Source organism: Triticum dicoccoides, chromosome 2A (assembly GCF_002162155.2).
Source record: "Triticum dicoccoides isolate Atlit2015 ecotype Zavitan chromosome 2A, WEW_v2.0, whole genome shotgun sequence".
Taxonomy (NCBI): Eukaryota; Viridiplantae; Streptophyta; class Magnoliopsida; order Poales; family Poaceae; genus Triticum; species Triticum dicoccoides.
Window position 1 is genome coordinate 680,926,005 of NC_041382.1, and position 14,169 is coordinate 680,940,173.

The 14,169-nt window shown below is 46.7% G+C and overlaps 1 long non-coding RNA gene across 1 annotated transcript; it reads left to right on the top strand.

Moving 5' to 3' along the window:
• The first annotated feature begins 12,972 nt into the window (after nucleotides 1–12,972).
• LOC119351862 lies at nucleotides 12,973–13,835 on the top strand. The gene is made up of 3 exons (XR_005170082.1): nucleotides 12,973–13,266; nucleotides 13,357–13,581; nucleotides 13,749–13,835. It is a non-coding gene; the product is annotated as an uncharacterized LOC119351862 (long non-coding RNA).
• The last annotated feature ends 334 nt before the right edge of the window (nucleotides 13,836–14,169 follow it).

Sequence of the window (14,169 nt, forward strand, 5' to 3'; positions counted from 1 at the left end):
GGAGGGGAAAGGGGTGGCGGGGGACTTGCCCTTGGCCTTGCTGCTGCTGGTGCCGGAGAAGAGGCCCATCCTCGCCGTCGTTGTGGTGGCTAGGGTTTGCCGGCAACGAGGGAGCAAGGTGGGCAGATGGGGACGATGAGTTTGGATGAGGACGGCCCCGCCGCACGGTCGGCTTAAAAAAGGATGAGCGCCGTCGCTGACGCGTGGGCCCATCGTCATAAATTAAGCTGACCGCATGGGCAACAGGTAGTTGGACGGCTGCCATGTGGGGACGCGGCGGATAGCGAGAAGGCGTGTGAAGCATTCGTTCGGCGTCCGCGCCGATGCAGTTGGGGCGCAAATTTGGGCCACAAATGCGTCGGCGCGGACGCGAAGCGGACGTGATTTGGGTTTCGATCGGCGCGTTGGGCCGCCACTTTTGTCCGCGCCGACCCAAACGGACGCAGGCGGGCAAAATGGGTCGAGCAGTGCTATGGGGACGATAAAGTATGGACGACTCATGCACGATGATTAAATCCAGCCGAAGAATCTCGAGCACAACCCAGCAGCGGCCGTTGGATCCCTCGGTCGTGTAGTTATTGTCCCAACACTGTCACGTGTGGAGCACTTTCGAAATGGGTCGGCCCTTTGGAGTTGCTCTTATTACTTTTTCTACCTGATGATGCTCTGACCGCTCGTCCGTGAATTTTGTCTGTGTGGACGTTCTCATTGGAATCAGGGAAGATCAACATGTGATGTGCTGCCGCTCTGTCCATGGCCATGCTTTATTCTCTTTTTCTGCCCCTCCTGTAGCGGACAAAATTATTGTTCTGATCTAAAAGGCTAACAAAATCCCGATTTGATCTCGTTTAAAAAAATCGATTTTGACCTCTTTGGGTGACGCCAACATCCCTGGTGTCTGGGTTGCGAACCAAATGTCAGGAACCCTGGCGTCTGGCCCCTGGCCCGCACTGCCCGCCTGCCCGTTGACCTGTTGACGTGGCAAAGGGGCTAGACGCCAAGGACCCTGGCGTCTGGCCCTGGTAAGTGGATAACCCCCGCGGGCCGAGCCCACCCACCCACCTCTTTTCCTCCTGGGCGGCGCACGAACAGAGGGCTTCTCTCCTTCGCCCCTCTTCTCCCTCACACCAAATCCTCACCTGATCTACTCCATCCTCCACTCTAGTTCGTGGATCTGGGGCCCCTAAGCATCCTTGAGGTATTCTCCCCCGTCTCCTCCAATTTATTTGGGTTGAGTCCTCTTCTTTTTGATGCATTATTCAACACTAGGTGATGTTAGATGAGTAGATGGTTTCTTTGTTTTAGGAAATTGTTTGTAGTTGATAGATGATTTGGTAGGCAGTAGATGATGTGCAGTTGAACATGTAGGCAAAATCAATTCCGTTTTGTGCATATGTTGTCCATAGGAATTTTTTTTGAACTAAGAGGGGTGATGAATACATGATTTTTGTATGTAAAGTAGACTTGTTTGATAATTAGTTTGATAGATGATGTGTGTATGTGGTATAACAATACAGTTGAATTTAAATATGATGTCTCTATGTGTAGATAATCCTATTGTTGGCATACTTTATTTGCAAAAGACATGGTGAAATTTGGTACTCTAGATGATATGTATTTGCATATGTGACACCATATTATTTGACAAATTTATTTGATTGAGATGAAGTTGGTATGTTTGAGAAGAATTATGTGTGCATATGAAGAAGAAGAAAAATGATGTGGTTATGTTTGAGAAGAATGGTGTGTTCATATGGCATAACGTGGAGAAGAAAATTATATTGTTTGATATTGTTCATGTATTCATAGATGTTTGTGATTTGTTTTGTAGGATGGCGGATGGTGATGGACCTTGGTATGTCGGATTAATCGATGAGTGGGATAAGAAGCATCGTGTTCGTGCCATTGAGAACGGACATGTAAGAAGCAAGACTTATCAATTTTCGTTGTTTCTCATTTGTGTTCTTGTATTGATTAAAACATCACTTTATTTGCAGCTTGTAGGAAAGTCGCCCCGGGTTGGGGGACTACTCCTTTTATGGGGATCACAATGGCTTTATTCGCTATATTCCTATCTATCATTTTAGAAATTTATAATTCTTTCGTTTTACTGGACGGAATTTTAACCAATTAGGTTTCTACTAACTAAAACTAGGAAGTCAGAGTTTTTCCATCCAAAAAAGCCTTTCTAGTTTAAGATCTACATTTCTAGATATTATGGTAGTTCGACCGCGGAATTTTTTTGTTTCGGTATCTCTGGAATATGAGTGTGTGACTTGTTAGAATTGATCCTATTGATAATACATACTATGCACATGAGGGGTCATTCCACTGATGACTTTACTTACGACCCGCGGTACGAGCCTTACATTCGGAGATTGGGTCTTCTCCCATTCGTGTTGCAGTTTAAGCGACGCGCTCCGTCGCTGAACCACGCGGCGCTGACCGCACTTGTGGATCGTTGGAGGCCGGAGACTCACTCGTTCCACCTTCCATTTGGGGAGATGACGATGACCCTTGAGGACATGGCTATGATAAGTGGCCTTCCTATCAACGGACAAGCTGTTACTGGTCGTGCCAGTGCCGTTAATTGGCGAGAACGGACTGGCATTTTAATTGGTGTTCAGCCCGACGCCCCTGAGGAAGGCAAGGCCGATACCGCAAGAGTGAGGCATTCTTGGCTAAAAGCGGTTAGAGGAAACACCAATCCGTGTCCTAGGGTGCTAATGACGTGGTTGTGCAGCAGTACGCGCGAGCCTATCTTTGGTATGTACTAACCAAGGTAGTCTTCTCAGATGCAACTGGGAACTCGGCCCTCTGGATGTTCCTGGAGCTACTCAATAACTGGGATACCCAGTATAGCTGGGGTTCGGCCGCACTAGCATATTTGTATCGTCAGGTAAGAGATATTTGCAACCATTTAACTTGCATTTGTCATGCGCCTCCATATCTAACATGTTTGTTTGATTGCAGCTTGACTTGGCGCGTCGCAGGAAGGGAGATACATCCTCATTGGCTAGGTTTGTTTGGAGCCTATCCATGTGGATGTGGGAGCGGATCCCGGTTGGACGGCCCGATATCAAGGACCCCAACATGGAAAACCCACGGGGTAATCCGGACGGGCTGCATGATGATGATCCATATCGGTGCCCTACGTTTGCTTACTATTGGAACAAGTGACAGTGTACGCAGGAAGCTCGCATGTGCGATACAAGTGCTATATGAACGAGCTGGACACCTTGACTGCTGAGCAGGTATAGAGAAGTTCGATGAGACCAAATTTAGTCAAGAATGAAACTTGTATCTAACAATGTATCTCTTTGTTTTGCAGGTACATTGGTTGCCTTATATGGAAGATCGTGACTATGATCTTAATGAGATGTGCACGCGTGATAGCCATCTTTGGCGGGCGAGGTGCCCAATGATATGCTTCTTCGCAGTCGAGTGGCACTTTGTAGACCGTGTGGCAAGACAATTTGGAAGAAGACAAGGTACTCCAATTGAGGAGAGCAACTAGGAGATGCTATCTCTGCATCGGTGAGCAAGCATGCCTTGAGTATGTAGTAGAGCATTGAATAAGTCTATGTTTGCTAATGCTTTGTCTCGTGCATCATTTGTAGGTTCGATCGAAGGAACAATCAGGATATATCGGATTGGGCAAACAAACACCATGCGTGGATAGAAATTTGGAATCAAAGAGACGCGTTAGTGCAATCAGAGAATAGACCTCACAATCAGTCAGCATATCAAAAGTATCAACTGTGGTATGCGGATCGTTACCGGTTAAAGCTAAAGCCTAGTTGGACTCGCGAGGAGTGGTCGGAGTTGGTGTCTGAAGACTCGGAGACTGCAGAAGGTTATCATACCTTCAACACGACTGTGAGAGACACCAGAGGGGCTCACGTTGACTATGCACCGATGCATGACGAAATGGTAGTCTGTTTGACCTATTCTAACAAACTTGCATCATATTGTCTTCTTTCAAATACATAAGTTTGGTGTGTTCATGAATTGCAGGGCAGAGAGTTGCTTCTGTGCGTCAACGATGCCAATGTTGCACTGAGTCATCCACCTGGTGGTGTATTATCTGAGAGGACTCTTAGGAGCACGATGGAGGTGTGACCAATATATTATAAAAGTTTCTTTTCGCGGATTATTTATTTGCATCTCATATCATAGCATATTTTGTGTTGTTGTAGAAGTTCAAGAAGCGGTTCCATAAGATGGCAGCAATGCTTTCTTGCCATGGTGCTCAGTCCAGTGACGTGTATGCACCTGGTACCCGCGCCGCCAGAGCTAATAGACGGCGTTATATCCAGAACAATGAGGACATGGAGGAGGAGGTCCATGAAGAGGAGCCAACACATCATGAGGAGCATGATTATGATGCAACACATCAAGAGGATCATGAGTATGATGTTTATGCTCCACAACCATCACAAGTTACACAACCGACACAAGGCAATGCTCGCTCTAGGAAAGGCAAAGCCATAGCTAAGACACCGGGCAAGAAAGGTAGAAAGAAGACATGGAACACACAATTCCATAGTCCGGAGTATCCTCGTCAGCTTATCCCAACAGGAATGTAAAGATATAATGCCAACATTGAGGTGGAGGAGGAGGCATACAATGAAGAGGAGGAGGAGGCTAGCGAAGCGGAGGAGCCTACACTTGCAGCACTCGTGAAGAGAGGAAGGAGGAAGTGAGCTTCTTGTTTGGAAGTGCATGAACTAGGTGGCGTTTGTATGCATGAACTTGGTGTTGTGGTAAAAACTTTTAAGGTTGTCTTAAATTTTGTGTCTTATGTATGCACTTGGTGTCTTATGTATGCATGAATTTGTCGTGATGAAAAATCTGTGAACTTGTTGTCGTTTGTTCTGTGAAATGTGCTATCTTTTGTGTTCTATGAACATGTCATATTATTATATATGTGCTATCTTCTTGTGGGAAATAAGTCCAAAATAATGTACAGGGCCCTAGACGCTAGGGTCCTTGGCGTCTGGTATGAAGTCAGGGGACCAGACTCCACGATCCATGGAGTCTGGTTTGAAGACAGGGGACCAGACGCCACGATCCCTGGAATCTGGTGGTCGACTGGAAGCAAAAGCAGAGGCCTGGACAGCAGAAACAGGGCAGCCAGATGCCAGGGTCCATGGCGTCTGGCCCTGGTGTAGTAGTTTTTCCATTTTGTTCATATTTTGTCACAGCATAGTATTGAATGACATAGATATTTTGTTCTATCAAACACCTATAGTATTGAATGACAAACATTAGTGTTCACATAATAGCAAATGACAAACATTAGTGTTCACACAATAGCAAATGACAAACATAGTTATCACATAATCTCAAATTACACAAATAGTCTCGAATGAGAAGTTCATCACATACAATGTCTCGAATGACATAAGTAGTTCATGACCACGATGGTCCACGATAGTTGAAACGACATGAACATCACATATAATTCGGTTTCCTGTAGCAATGCAAGTCAACAACCCTTTTCCATCCCCATTCTTGCAGCATTTCTTGAATCTTGTCATCATCAGTTATGTCAACCAATTTTCTTTCCCCGGGGCCATCTGACTGCTTCCTGCTGACGTAGTACACAAAATCCTCTTCCTTCAACCCTTGCTTCAACATGAATTTAGTCTTCAACCAATCGAAAGTGAGGTCCACTTCACTAACTTGCACAACACATGGAGACGAGCCTTAGACATGAACAACAGGGCTAAGCACCCACTGAGTACCCTTAGCCATCTACAACACACAAATCTCTTAGTACCTAACCTATGATACATTAAACCACGAGGAAAACAAAGTAGGGTTTACACAAAACTATGATACATTAAACCAACCAAAAAATGGGGGTGGAGTTGATTTACCTTCTAGTTTCGAAATCCTGAAGATCCAACGGTGAAAGCGGACCGATTCATGAGAGATTTGAGGGGGGGTTAGGGTACTGGATGAGAGTGAGTGGATGAGAGGGCTAGAGGTGAGAATGAGTGGAGATGAAAGGAATGAGAGGGGTAGAGGTGGAGATGAATGGATGAGAGGGCTAGAGGTGGGCCTAAAGAATCTTATCCACTCGAAAATTGCTCTCGGGATAGGGAGCCAGACGCTAGGGACCTTGGCGTCTGGGTGTGTTGCAAACTGGCAAAATGCTCAGACAAATCAGACAGGTGTCTGGTCTCCTACGTGACCAAAACGAGCCAGACGCCAGGGACTTTGGCGTCTGGGTTTGGAGACCCAGACGCCAGGGTGCCTGGCGTCTGGCTCTCTGGATCGGGCATCAGACAGGTGTCTGGTCTCCTGCGTGACCAAAACGAGCCAAACACTAGGGACCTTGGCATCTGGTCTGGATATGGACCCAGACGCCAGCGTGCCTGGCGTCTGGCTCTCTGGATGATCATACAGGTGTCTGGTCTCGTGCGCGACCAAAACGAGCCAGACGCCAGGGACCTTGGCGTCTGGTCTTGTCTTGTCTGGTCTGGATATGGACCCAGACGCCAGGGTTCCTGGCGTCTGGTTCTCTGGATAGGTGCACATAATTTCCTCTCTGGATGGGCAAAATGCTCTTTGGATAGTTTGCACATAATTTCAAATAGGTTGCACACACTTTTAAACATTGGAAATCAAACAAAAATATGAACAAAGCATAGTTTGCACATAATTTCAAATAGGTTGCACATAAGTAGTTCATGATCACACAAGGTCTCGAATAACAAGTTCACACATGATGTCTCAAATGACATAAGTAGTTCATGACCACACACGATCTCTAATGACAAGTTCATACATTAAACAAAGTCTCGACATTCCATCATCGACACCGGTGCCTTTCCATTTGTCTACTGAGTAGTACGGGGCCACTTTCCCTTTTTGTCACGTGCCTCGTCCTCCTCTCGTGCATCGCGAGCCCTTGCAAGTTTTGTTGCCCTCTCTTCTTGACGAGCCTCCTTCTCTTTGCGTGCCCTTTCTTGCTCATGCTTCTTGCGCTCGTTCTTCTCCTTCTCACGACGCTCATGCTCCAATCCCCGTGCAAAGGACTCCTCGAACAGGCACTGCCTCCGTAAGTAATCTCGATGTTGGTCCTCTTGGACATCTTTTGGTACCTCATGATCTATCCAAGTGAAGTACTTGCAAAGTGGAGGAGGCGACTACATAAAAATCATGTTTTTGTTAGTAATATGAGTTCAAACTTGATGAGGTTTTGGTTGTATGCTTCTTCATAACCACCATACAACATCCTAATAGCATTTGCCTTTGCCTTCCATGCCTTCCATACTTGACTTCATAACCAAATTGTTTTTTCACCGTACGCATTAGAAACCTCACTTTCACAGTGGGATCAAAGCCTATGTCTTTCATCCATTTGTATCCGAGATACTCAGATGTGAGTTGACGGTGTGTCATTCGAAGTCGTTTAGATGGCGGTTTGCACCTATGAGTGGCAACACAACTTGTTAACACCCATTCTTCGGTTTCTTTAAGCTTTTCATGGTGTAACGCAACTTCATGTCGGAGTGCTCAACATAAATTGGCCTATGGTTCCGAATGGCATAGTCAGCCAACCAAAACTTCAGCATAGGCAAGCTCAGAAACTTCACTCCTTTCTCCAAATAAGCATTCTTGTCCTCATTCTCCACCCTTGGTTCTCCTGCACCCGCGCATGGTGTTGGCTCAATCGTCGTCATTCTCATTCCACCGTCAACAACAGCTTTATGGCCAAGGCTGAGATCTTTAAACAAGTGAGTTCTTTTTTCTAAGCCCGTCAGCTCAAAGTGGATTTGGTTTTCCTCCTTTGTGAATCCATCTTCGTCCAACTGTTCAACTGGACCCTCGTCATCCGAGTCATACGCATATTGACGCATAAAAGGCAAGTCACGATCCATGTCCTTTTGCGCTATGTATGCATCCAAGTCACCAACATCATTACCATGAAACCCTTCCTCTTGCTCTTCGTTGTCATCATAAGCATCTTCATCCTCTTGAATTACTTCGTCACTAGCAATCACCTCAACTTCATTTGCTTGGCTAGTTGGTGGTTGGCTAGAAGCATTGGGGGCATACAACTCAACCTCATTTGCTTTAATAGATGGTACACGGGGACGTGGTTGGTGAGAAGCATTGGGGGCATCAACCACAACCCTATGCTCAACAAGTGGCACCATTGTCCTCTCGCTCATGTCATCCATTGGGGAAGAGACATGCCGGTTCAAATCAAAGGTAAACCGAGGAGATTCAACCTTGGTGGCAAACAATTCAAGTGACTTGTCTTCCGATTGGGAAACTTTTTCCTTGTATACATCCCAATGCAAATCCGAGGTGATAGGCATACTTTTCAAGCGAGATTTGGCTCCAACTCCAACATCATACCTTCCTATTAACTTAACATCAACATTGGTGTCCATCCACTTTAAGACTTGTCTCACTTTTGCAACAACATCCTCATAGCTAGGGCTTGTATCAAAAACCAATGGTTCCTCACCCGTGTCGGCATTGTTACTCAAGAATGCCTCCTTGTCCATGTAATGAACATTAACAAGTCTCTCCATCTAAAAATAACATGAATGCATTTAAGACTTCAATGATAATTGGTGTTTATCCAAATACATCTCATTATATCCAAAGCATATCAACACTAAATTATTGGTGATGTCCACAAAAGTATCACTAATTAACACACATTAAGCAAAGTTAACCCTAATCACTAACTAACCCTAACCCCCAATCTTTCTACTGAACAAGCATATATTCCTACTACACACCATGCATATCACTATATTATCAAAGTTAACCAAGCCATTCACACTAACATAAGGGAGAAAACAAAAACTAGGGTTCCACCAACATGTATAAAATGCAACCAAAATAACAAAATTTAACAAAAAAATAATTGGATGATTTGGGGAAGATTACCAAGAGCAACAAAGTGATGGAAAGATCCACCTAAGAGATGCACCTTTTGGAGAGGATTTGAGGGGGAGCTTGAGGGGTGGGAGAGAGTGTGGGAGCTCCAAGTGTTCTTCAAGCTCGGGTTGTGGATTGGGGAAAGTGTGTGAGGTGGGTCCCACACACTCTCCCGTGGGTTATCCACTTACCAGGGTCAGACGATTTTTTTTGAAAGAGGTCAAAATCGAATTTTTTTTGAAACAAGGTCAAATCGGGATTTTGTTAGCTTATAACAGTAATTTTGTCCTCCTGTAGCGATGGCTCCCTGCCTTTTCCATTGCCCTCTGTGCTTGCGTTTCTTTACATGCATGGGTGCCACGATCAATGCAAGCATGGTGGTCTCTCGTTCTTCCTTCTTTTTTCTTCTTGTATTGCTGTGCACCCTGACATCGACCTTGTCAGAAGGAGCGAGGACAGCAGCAGTTCTTGTGATTTGGATTTGGAGTAGTGTACCATTCTTTTTTGTTAGTAGCATTTGGTCTCTAGGGTGGTGATCTTTTTCTTGGACTGTTTCTTCTTACTCCGATGATGTAAATTAACAGTGATAGAACTGATGCTCTGTTTGGCTGTGATTCTTCGTCTACCTTCTCTGCCTGCGTTCCTTTGCTAAACATGTCAGGGTGGCAGCCTTGAGTGACGTCTGCCTGCTGCCTTACACGCCAAAGAAATAATCTCGCCAAGCATTGAGCACTTTCTTTTACTTGTGTGTGACTTATCATCCCAGCCGTCTCCAGAATTATCGTCTCTCCCGTACGACTTTTTTAAACTTTGGCCAATGATGCTTTACATACATGAATAAGTAAAATACTCTGACCTGCCCATGCAGAAAGCTTTTAACATCGCTGAGGCATTCGGTAATTTAATTTGCTCACTTGAGCTTTTACTTTTCTGTACTTATTTTACGAAGTTAATTAGTGTCTGTCATGCTTGCTAGTATGTGAAAATGCCATTACTTCTTTGATTGCTTCCATGAATTATTTTTGGTTATGTTGGACCTGCAACAACTAATTCTGGGTTTCTCTTCTGCATAGTGGTAGTGAACAGGTGAAATATCCTGACTTGTAATTCTCTCTTTGGCCGATGATGTGCTGAAATATCCTGCTGAACAGGTGAAATATCTGTTACATGACGTGTAAAATTGAACGCTAGTGCGTGCCTGAGGCCTTACTTCTCTCAATGATCTCTGTTCTTGACAAAGCTCTTCTTGATAACCTGTTCTTCTTTTGCTGCTTTGTACGCCCGAGCCAACTGTGAGTTTTATTGACACTGTAATGAAGTGACATTTCTTCTGTGGATACAACAATTTCTTGCTCTTATACTGATATCTGTCTTGGTGCAATGACACTTCTGAAGTTCTGAGACATCCAGAATTCTTTTGTTGCTTCCATGTATTAAAGTTTTGGTTTTGTTGGCCGTTGATGTCGTAGAATCTCACTATTGTTCTGATGTGTGTGGCACATGCAAGATAGAAATACACCGAGGCCATTCAAGCACCTGCCATTCAACTTGTAGCAGTAGCATTTTCCTCTTTCGCTTCTTCAAAATTAGGGAATAATTAATAGGCCTGTGATGGAAAGCATACCGGGATTCACTTTTAGAACTCACCTGTGAGTTGGTACATGAAGCGAAAATTTACAGCGCTGATGCATCTCCCATTTCTCTCTTCTTTGCCCCATTTCTTTTCTCAGTGAACTTTGCTCACGTCTCTCTGCTGCCACCTGTCACTTGTTTCTTTTTGGTTGGTTAATTACTTTGCCCCATAAATCCTGTGAGAAACGTCATGGAAGGTCCAACTTTGACTTTCCGGCAATGCCATAGTGCTTCGTCCCAATTACTTACATCCAGCAGCTGACCAGAAACCTCAAACAACCCATACTCCGCACGGTTGGCAGCCGGGATTGTGCGGACGCGGATGCCCGGTCACGACATCCTCCAGCAAGCGATGTCCAGATAGGACGCGGATGCGCCGGATGTCCGGCCCGACACAGGACGCCGGATGTCCAGGTAGGATGGCCGGATGTCCGGCCAGGAGTCTGGCCGATTCTTCTATTCTCTGTATAGCTGGGGTCGGATATCCAGGCTGGCGTCGGATGTCCGACTGTTCATCGGACGTAGGATGTCCGGCTGCTGTAGAGTTGTCTTGCATCCGTTTCTCTCTGGGCTTCTTCTGGTTGGTGGCGTCGGATGTTTGGGCTCCTGCCGGATGTCCGGTCGTTGTAGCTCCGTGGCGACTCCATTTGAGGCCCTTGTTGATCCGCTTCCGTATGTACTTGTCCTATGCTTCAAGCGTCTCCATGGTCGTCTCCTCAGTTCATAAGCACATGTAGTGTCTTTGCATTAGGTAGCAACCATGTCTCGCATGAATGAAAAGGGGAAGCATCTAGGAGCGGCTTCACCTTGTGTCCTATGGTGTATGCTAGAGGTCTCGTCGTATGTCCACTTGGGGCTTAGAGTAGTCGTAGTGTACATGGGGATGACCGTAGGATGCTCTGCATCACTTGCCGATGAGGCCACACATGTGGGCGAAGAAGGTGGCCTCTGATTGGGTGCCCTTCTGCGCACTCACTAGGGCCATGCGGATGTGTTGACGCGGCTCAGAGATTGAGACGAGAACATGCACGCGAGTGTCGTCCAGAGCGCGTGCGCTGTGGTGACTGCGGCCACCTGCACGAGCACCTCTTTGGAGAGGTTGTTCAACAGGTAGACCAACACTAGCTGGTCCTCTCGGACCCAAAAAGGATGGAGAGGGTTGGGCTTAGAGGATTCCTTCCCATCCTTATATTTGGTGGTGAGGAATTTGGCCAGCTCCGGTGTCGTGCCATTGGCATAGCCGAACACCCCCGCACCACTTAGTTGCGGGTGATCTAGGCGCGCCAGAGGACGTAATTGGTGCTGGTTAGCCTCTCCGTGACTTGGCCACTTAGGTTTGGCTGGGAGGCACTGGAGGAAGACATGGCTGGAGATTGGATCGCTATATGTTTTGGAAAAGGATTGCTCTGATTAGCATGTTCGAATGGCGGAAACGTCTTGATAGTGGAAGGGGACGTGCTTCATGTTATAGGCAGGGGCGTTGATCCCTTATGCACATACAGTTGAGATATTATAGGTAATTACAACCTTGAAGAAGAACGGATAGAGATAGTTACAATAGATACATGTTTAAGCGAGAGTGGAGATGGCGCGGACGGGCTCGCGCGCTCCTGCCAGCTGGACCAACAACCGGGCGTCGCGTTTCCTATTGTATTTAATACGGCCGTATATATACCAAGCAAGGGAGTACGACTAAAACGGACGTGCGGAGACGGACCCATGCATGATAACGTGTGCATATCGGTACAGGATATTGCTGTACCATTGGTACAGATGAGATGGAATTGTACGTGACGACGTTCTTATCCTATCTGTTCCCCTCCCTCGCCGCCGCACAAATCGACACCATAGCCACCGCTAACCATGCGCCATATTCGGCCACCGCAGTGCAGCTGCGTGACGTCGCCTTCGTACAACATCTCCCGCCCGACGACCATTGCCTCTGCCGCGCGGCAAGAAGCCACACAGTTCCGGCGGCGGCCTCGCGGGGAGGAGCACGACAGGCCCTGGCGGCGGCCTCGTGTGCGGGGCAGGGCACCACGCCAGGGAGAGCGGTCTCGCCCTCCACGGGATCCGGATGCGGGGTGGAGTCATGGTGGAGGTGCTGCTCATGGGGGGAACGATGGCCTGCCTCGCGCGATTGCGGTGGTGAGGATGTGGGATGGCTGCGGCGGGCGGCTATGGAAGCTGCCGAGTCGCGACACTAAAGTTTAATCCATGATGAGGGCAACATTAAATGACCAAGTTTAATCCATGTACCATGGCAACTAACATATATTCTTATCATGCCAATTTAAGATGTGTTTTTGCCATGGCAAATTAAGATGTGTTTTTACGGTGTGTAAAATTTTGAAAGTTTCTAAAAACCAGGCAATCTTTGTTTTTTTATTAACATATAAATTCTTTGTTTTTTATTCTTGTAGGCAATGACGTTTTTGGGCTTCCCCCATTTTTGGGCTGGTCCGCCGGAGGGGAAGAGCCAGATCGTTGTCCGTGCTAGCGACAAGTTTATCTGACGTGGGATGGTTCGGGCTAGAGGGGTACTTCTACCGAACGAGTTCGTTCGTTCCAGCGACTCTCCCAGCACGAACGACTCGTTCGGGCTGGGGTATCCCCAGGCCGATCGTTCGGCAGTTATCGATGTCCAAGATCATGGCTATGGAGATTAGGATCACCAGAGACGAGGAAGGAATTGGAGTTCTTATCGGATCTAGTTGACAGGTATGCCTTGCAAGCCGCAATAACTGTTTTTCCTGCCATCCCAAATGGGTACTTCAGTGTGTTTTCGCTCTGCTTGTCAATTTGAAATAGATTTCCCCTGCCGGATCTGGCCGGCGACGAGCTGCCGGTAGAGCACGACAGAAGCCAGGCTGTAATATGTGGACCTGCGGACTCAAGCATTGGCGAAGCAGGAGATGCCATGGCAGTAGTGGAAACAGATTTGAATAGCACTTGTCAGGGGGTTGCCCTGTCGGCGCCGGCGTCCGAGCAATCTACAGGGAAGGACGACCCTGAAGCCCCTGGCTGGACGCGAAGGTAAGGATCCACTGCATTGTGTTCCTCGCAGTTAATATCATTTTAATCTGCTTGGAGAACCTCGTCCTTGCCTGGCCTGCCGCCTGCTAGCGTTATATATGTTAATCACATGAACTGAAAAACCAGTTAAGGCATGGTTCTGAAAAAATATAACGCGGAAAATGCAGAATCCGTGTTGGGCGTGTGCCTGATGAATGGCCCCCATGTGCTGCCAGGATGAGTGCATTGGAGCTAACAATACGAAGCTATGCAGAGAAAAAAAACTGAAACTGTGATAGTTCCTGCTATGGGAGCCAGTTTCGATACGCTGGGGAAGCTTACGACTACTACAATCTATATTCATGAGAGGTTGGGTTCGGAGTGAGATACGGCAAGAGCCATCTAAATGTTGAGAGAACAAAATGCATGCAGGAGATAGTTTGCACACACAAAATGCATGCAGGATACGGTAAAAGAAATTGTTCCAGCAATTAAACACACAAGCGGGAATGTTAGTGATGCAGAAGGCAGTGCTATCGGGGATTTCATAGGACTGAAACCACCTGAGCGGAAAAGGAAAGCCGCGCGACCAACAAATAGCAGAGATAA